The following is an 8,192-nucleotide window of genomic DNA, read 5'->3' as shown; positions in this document are numbered from 1 at the left end:
TATCCTTTTCTTTCCAAACATATCCAAGAACCCACATTGCTGTCCAAAGAAAGACCTCGCGATCTGTCTTCGAGATATGCCAAATCAAGCAAGTAAAGAGAATTCATATCAGGGGCAACACTCCAGTTTAAGCAAGAGAAATCAAAAAATGAGAGAGTCTAAAACCCTCATGGGCACCATGAGGCGACGAAAGCTGAGAGAAAGTAAAAATGAGAGAGTCTTATCGGTGAAAACCTTCGCGGGCACCATGAGGCGACAAGGAATTGAGGAATAAACAAATGAGAGAGGTTTGTCGGTGAAAACCCTTTAGGGCATTGCAAGTCGAACAAGGTCCGTAAGTTGGCGGAAAGTAAAAATTGGGTTGTGGAACGAAACAAAGCCTAGCAAAGAGAAAACTTCCCCCAACAAGAATGCCACAACTAACCACCACGTTTTAAACTGACAAGATTTTCTTTGATTTGAAACAGGGACAAAGATGGCATTTGTTTTAGGAAATCATCCGTAAGGAGAACAAGTACCAGGCAGGTTTGATTGCAGAATTCTCAGGACCATCCTGGAAAATGGGACCTAGTTTAAAAATCGAAACAATCGTAAATAGCAAAATCTAGCATAAATGTACCCCAAAGGAATATAAGTTGGTTTCAAAGTTTACATGTTTAAGATAGGATTCAATTAGGAGTTTTCAGGACCCTTCTGAATAATGGGACCTAGCTTTGAGATTTCTATTAGATAATAAGGTTTAGCATAAGTTCTGTTGTAGGGTAATATAATTTAGCCGTAAAATTGTCACTCTTAAGATAAGCTTTAATTCGAAATTTCAGGACCCTCCTGGATAATGGGATGTAGCTTTAAGACTGTCTTAGATAACAAGATTCGACGGAAGTCATACCTCTAAAAATGTAATGTAGCTTTGGAAACTTACTAGAGATTTTTAGGACCCTCCTGGATAATGGTTTATAGCTTGCAAATTGTTAGAGATATTTGGTAAAAGGATTCAATTAACACTAACAGATGCGCCCGATTACCAAACTAGGGCAGAAAATTTTCTTTTGTTGTCTATTTTGCTGAAGTCAGATGCCCATCTGAAGAACAGGGAAGAACAACACAGATATTAAAGATAAAAAGCAGTTCAGGGTCAAGTAATCAGGAGCCCACCTGGAGAACAAGGGAAAACAAATCATGTTTCGAGGAAGACTGATACAAGTATTGGTAATCAGGCACCCACCTGGAGGAACAAGGGAGAACAAGCCAAAGGAAAAGCAGTTAAAAATTCAGCAATCAGGCATCCACCTAGAGAACAAGGAGAAACTATTCAAATTTCAAGCAATCAGGCGTCTACCTGGAGAATAAGGAAAAACAGTTAAAGTATCAGCAATCAGGCATCCACCTGGAGAAAAAGGAAAAGCAGTTGAAGATTCAGTAATCAGGCGTCCACCTGAAGAATAAGGAACAACAGTTAAAGTTTCAGCAATCAGGCGCCCACCTGGAGAGCAAGGGAATACAACTCAGGTTAAGCAGTCAGAAGCCCACTTAGAGAACAAGGGAACATAACCCAAGTTTTAGAAGTCAGATGCCTATCTAAAGAACATGGAAGGACAACACTAATTTCAAAGAATAGAAAGCAATTCAAGTCCAAGTAATCAGGGGCCCACCTAGAGAACAAGGGAAAACAAATCAAGTTTCAAGGAAAATTGGCACAAGTATTGGTAATCAGGCGCCCACCAGAGGAACGAGGGAGAACAAGTCAAAGAAAGGCAGTTGCAAGAAGAAGATGATTCAAATTTCAGAAATCAGGCATCTACCTGGAGAACAAGGAAAAACAATTAAAGATTCAGCAATCAGGCATCCACATGGAGAACAAGGAAAGACAGTTGAAATATCAGCAATCAAACGTCTACCTGAAGAACAAGGAATAACGGTTGAAATATCAGCAATCAGGCATCCACCTGGAGAACAAGGAAAAGCAGTTAAAGTATCAGCAATCAGGAGCCCACCTGGAGAACAAGGGAATACAGTTCAAGTAATCAGGAGCCCGCCTAGAGAACAAAGGAAAGAAGCAATGCAAGTTCGTCGATCAGGAACCCACCTAGAGAACAAGGGAACACAACCCATGTTTTGGAAGTCAGACGCGCATATGAAGAACGGGGAAGGACAACACTAATTTCAAAGAATAGAAAGCAGTTCAAGTTTTGGTAAACAGGAGCCCACCTGGAAAACAAGGGAGGCAATACAATTCAGGTTTCAATAATCAGGAGCCCGCCTGGAGAACAAAGGGAGGAAGCAATTCAAGTCCAAGTAATCAGGGGCCCGCCTGGAGAATAGAGATAGGCAACAATGGTCAAAGGAAAACATTTAAAGGTTCAGCAACGAGGTGCCCGCCTGAAGGAGAGGGAAAGCATCTCAAAAATTCAATTCAAGTCAGCAACAAAGGAACTTCTGAAGAAAATACAAGTCAACAAGGCAACAACAGTCACAAGACCAAGTTCGAAAATAAATCTTTGTAAAGCATAGATTATAGCTTAGTCTAGCTTCTTTATTTTGTCATGGTGTAATAAGGAGGTCAATAAGCAGTATCAGCAGCAACATCAATAACAGTGAAACCACATTTTCATGGTAGTCCCAGCTACCGAAAATTCCCGAACTACATTGACCTGATTCCTTTATAGCCAAGGATATGTAGGAAACCTTTGAAGCAGAGGTTCGGTCAAATCTTTCAAAAATACTTCCCACAGAGTATTCAAACGGGCAAAAATCGCTCGTATCCGCTCACTTTATCTTTGCACGAAAACTCTTCGTGTTTTCGGGCAAAGAGGGGCAGCTGTGAGCACGCGATTTTTGCCTCATACGAATTACTCCAAAAGAATTCCCAAAATTAGGTCTTTTCTATAATTATGTGTTATTTTAGGAATTACTGTGCAATTTTCCTGATTGTTTGCATATGTTTGTGTGCATGTTTAATTCTATAAATGCTTTAAAAATACAAAAATATAGCATCTGCATTTAGAATTTGATTTTTACATTTTTTAGAATTAATTAATAATTAGGTGTTTACAAAAATGAAAAATTCAAAAAAAAAACAAACATATTTTTGTATAATTTTTGTGATTTTCTTTTAATTTAGTATTTAATTACTTATGATAATTATTTAGAGTTAATTAATGTTTTTAAGCTAATTTGGATTTTTATAATTTCAATTTAGGATTTTTAGTTTTATATTTTGAAAAAGGGGAAGGAAAGAAAAGGAAAAAGAGTTAATGAAAGAGAAGTTATGATTTTGGGCCATTTGCTTTAAATCAAAACAGGCCCAAAACATTTTCCTTGATAAATCATCCAAACTGGACCAAAAACGCGTCCAAAACCCGGTCCAGGAGCCCCCTCGCCTAGACTATTGAAACGACGTAGTATGGGAGCAAAACTACGTCGTTTCCGTGTCAACGAATCCCAACACGTTCTCCCACTTAACCAAACGTCGCCGTTTAAACGGCCTTTGATCTGAGCCATTCATTCCCCCACATCCAACGGCTTAGAACCTCACCCATAACCCAACCCCGACCAGTCCACCCAATGCCCGGTCCGCCCCAACACCCACTTAGTCAAAACGACCCCGTTTGTGATTAGTGATTCAATCGGAGCCGTTGGATTCCAATTATCCAATGGCCCAAATTAAATCGCTAATATAATATACCCAAAACTCTTACCCCTACCCCAAACCAAACCCCCTACCTCTTCGTCTCTCACCATCTCTCAGAGAACCCCCCATTAGCCCAGCCCTAAACCACTGCCTGCCGCCTGCCGGAAATCGCCTACAGCGGCGGCCGACGTCCAAACACTACCAAGTTTACACCCCTGACTCCTTTCCACCTCCCCATTCCAAACACCCAAACCATTTCCCTCGAATCTCAGCCAAACCCTTTGCATATTAGTTCAAAAATCGACCCCGAACTCTAACTTACCCAATCACCCCCAAACTAACACCCCTTGACCACCACAACTCCCCCTTCCCTAATCCATAGCCAGCTTCCTTTGAATATGGCCCAATCTACTCGAATCTTAAAAACAAGGGTTCGAGTCTTAAAAGCCAAAATCCAAAAAAATTGATGCTCCAGTTCCTCAAAGGTTTAGGACCGATTTTATCACAAAATAAGGTTATTCACTTGTTCTTGACAAAGAACAAGTGATTGACCTTATTTGGTGATTTAAATTAGAGGGTCAGTCACAAGGTCAATCCGAGCAGGTGAGTTCTTTCCTGTTTTTTTTTTAATTTTTTTTTAAATTTTATTCTGATTGTCCATCTCTTCCCCATTTCTTTTATTTTCTATGGTTGAATTCAGTTGAAATTCGACCATATCCCCGGTTCAGATTGTGTTCTGTTGTTTCATTTGCTTTGTAAGTAGGTTCTTTGTTTCATTAATTGTGTTTCCAATGTGTTTAAATTTCCAGAGTCACATCTTAGTCAATGTAACTGGCATTAATTTGAGAATTCGGGTAGTTTTTTGTTCAATTGTGTAAATAATCAATTTGATTACTATAAGTTAATCATCAAAAACTATTCAAGTTGTCACCTAACTTGAGAAGCTTCTAAATGGGTAGTAGGGTAGAAATTGCATTACTGATTTAATTAAAAGCACTAAACTAGTGGATAATTAAGAAATATAAAGTGGAACTCATAGTGGTGAATGTACTAAGTTGAATGCTTATAAATAGATACTGAGTTCATACACAAGGAAGAGGAGAACATGTTCTGAAAAATACTGAAAAATACAGATTTTTAAGAGCTAAGAAGTGAGAAAAATCAGAACGGCTGAAAAACTTTAGAAAAAAACCACTGTTTCATTGAGTCCTTTAGTGACTTCTGAAATTTTCTGAGTGTTGAAAAATTCTTGGTTAAATGACAGTTGAAATGGATTAAGATCAATTCTGGTTTGAGGTTTTCTAGTTCACTATTTGGACTGAAATCATTTTCTGGGATATCTTACTTCATTTTCTGGTTTGAGCTGGTCTAACTGGTTGATTCTGCTATCCTGTTGTTTCCGGCTGACATCTCATTTTGCTGGTTTTTGTTTGCTCAATATCAGGTACCTCCCTTAGCTTTTGATTAAGGAATGATTCCTAGAGATGTAATTTGGTTGGAGTTTAGTTAAATGAAGACTACATTCAAGTTGTTGTTCCTGTTGCTTTACTATGTTTTTTTCATATTCTGTACTTAGGCTTTGAATTATAGACATTAATTAGTCTTTCTTTTCTGAAACTGTGTGTATAAGAGTAACCCATAGAGTATTTCGCATATGTATTGATAAGTGGACTATGAACTTTGATTATTTAGGTTCATGTTTGATTTTGAGTTTTGGATCACCACTACTGTTAGTATTCTGCTAAAATTGCCATGTTCTAGTCTTGAAAAGCTGGTTGTTGGCATATATGTGTGTTGGTTTATACAAATGCAATTTGGAAGTTCTAATTACTACTTGACAGTTGATCTGAGTTTTAGTATTCAAAAGGAAAGCTCATATGTAGGTTGTTTTTTTAGCAAGCATGACTATATCAGCAGGGTATGTCAATGATGTTTCAATTTCTAATATGTGGATGATAATCATGTGAATGTGTTAGATTATAACTAGTATGAGCGATAAATTACTTATTTTTTTTATTTAAAGGTTCAACAGTAAGCATGTTCACTTAGTCTCCAAATTCCAATGATTGCCCACTTGCATTACTTCATTAATTAATAAATGAAGTTGTAGGAACTTAAAAGGGATGTTTAGGAATAATTGTTCGTTAGTTCCAATCGAGGTTTCTATATTAGTGATTATTAAGTCCATTGTTGAGATTGTTCATAGATTTATGGTGTTCGAATGTCCTTATTATTGTGCTTTCCAAATCTGAATTACATTCTGCTACTGCTCGGATTCGATCATGACCTCTTTGACATCCCATTTGAGCAATGCCTCATGAAAGTTTGGGCTCTCCATTTAAGTCCAGATAGGGTCAGCTTGGAACCCGTATTTTGCATCCTTGTATTTCTTCGAGCTATTGGGCCTCACCTTAGGCCAAGCCCGAATTTTGAAAACTAAAGATAGACTAGACTTTACTTCACTTTAGTTTAGACCCATGTTTGAGTTCAGCCGAGATTCCAAAGTAGGTGTAATTCCTTTAAGCCTTATTTCATTGATGGGTCCTTGGCTAGCTGAGGTGCGTCGTGCCAAACAAAATGCCAATCGCATGACCCTAGTTTAAATTAATTTGATCCTTAGAATTCGAGGTATGCCGTTTAGTCAATTTCCACGGCCCTCGCAAAATTACAAACGCGTAGTTGCTTTAGGCGCGTCATTTTAATAAATTCACCTTCCTAAAATCGGGTGCACATTTATGTGACACAAATCCAAATCTTAATAATGTTAGATAAAGCATGTTGCAGACTACGGGTGCATTTATGTGATGTGGTTCAAGACGTATTTTTGATAACGTTGAATTTTTCATAAAAATTAATGGATAAAAACGGTCAAAGTTAAAAATGCACATAGGTTCAAAATGTTCTAAAATCAGATAATAGGCCAATTATAATAGTTGAGCAACCGTGATAGAACCACGGAACTCGGAAATGCCTAACACCTTCTCCCGGGTTAACAAAATTCCTTACTCGGATTTCTGGATCGCGGGCTGTAATACAGAGTCAATCTTTCCTCAATTCGGGATTTGAACCGGTGACTTGGGACACCATAAATTATCCCAAGTAGTGACTCTGATTCTTAAATTAAAATAATCCCGTTTCGATTGTCTTTTAATTGGAAAACTCCCTTATACCCTCTCGGGGGTAGTAAAAAGGAGGTGTGACAGAGAGGTTTGACCAACAGTTGACTTTTGGAGTATCGGGGTTTGAATGCAATTGCAAGAGGTGGAATAGTTCCGTCATGTCATTTAGGACTTGCCTGCAAAATTTGAAGTCATTCTGGGTTGATTTGATAGGTTTCGACGCGAGTTTTGGAAGTTAGAAAAATTAAAAATTTATAAGTTCGATTCATGATGCGATTCATAGTTTCGTCATCGTTTGATGTGATTTGAGACCTTGAGCGGGTCCGTGTTAGGGGATTAAACTTGTTGATATGCTTGAACGAGGATCCGAGGCCTCGGATGTGTTTCAGATGAGTTTCAGATGGTTTTCATAGTTTAGGACAGGCCGGGTTCTGGTGTCTCGCACCTGAGACACTTTGGAGCCTAGGTGCGGCTCCGCTTCTGCGTGATCCTGGCCGCTTCTACGGTCATGAAGTCCTGGGTAATTGCTCATTTCTGCAGAGGCTGGCGCGCAGGTGTGGAGGCCGCTTTTGCGGTCCAGCGATCGCACAAACGATTTATCTCCCTTCTGCGATTCCTCTTTCGCTTCTGTGGTGCTGCTGTAAATCCGAAGATGCGGTCCCAAGCCTGCTTAGCTGAGTTCACAGATGCAGACTCTTTTCTTGCAAATGCTATTCCACAGATGTGTTGGCGTGTCCGCAGATGTAGAAATCCTGGCAAAAATATTTAAGTCGAGGGTTGGCCATTTCTCTTCATATTTTGAGTTTTGGACTTTGGTTTTGGGAGTTTCTTTTGGGATTTTTCAAGAAAATCAATTGGGTAAGTGTTCTTCACCTAGTATTTAATATATTACATGATTTTATCTTCATTTCTATCATTAAAATTGTGTTTGGGTTGAGGAAAATATTGATTTTTGAAGAAAATTTCTAAAATGAAATATCATGATTTGAGGGACGAAATGGCATCAAAGTTTGATAATTTTTGTATAGTTGAACTCATGGGTATTCGAATTTTGTATAATTTGTCGGGTTCCGACGAGCTCGGGGGTCGACTTTTGGATCGATTTTTGGATTTTATTAAAGATTGAAACTTTATGATCCGAAATAGTTTCTTATGAGTTTTATTTGTGCTTTGAAGTTATTTTGGTTAGATTTGAGCTGTCCAGAGGTCCTTTTACCCGAGATATTCATTTTAGAGTACCGGGTCATTGTCTTTGAGGTAAGTATCTTGCCTAACTTGTATGAGGGAACTACCCCTTAGGATTTAGTCTTTTATGTTGACTGTAGTCCGTGTACGCAAGGTGACGGGTGCGTACTCAGACTTATTTGAGGAAAGTTGGCCGTTTAGGGATCTTAAGTCCTTATGTTCACTGAGTATGAATTTGTTCTTAATATGACTGAGTT

The sequence above is a fragment of the Nicotiana tabacum genome, chromosome 1 (assembly GCF_000715075.1).
Source record: "Nicotiana tabacum cultivar K326 chromosome 1, ASM71507v2, whole genome shotgun sequence".
Classification (NCBI taxonomy): domain Eukaryota; kingdom Viridiplantae; phylum Streptophyta; class Magnoliopsida; order Solanales; family Solanaceae; genus Nicotiana; species Nicotiana tabacum.
Note: the sequence above shows the minus strand (reverse complement) of the source record.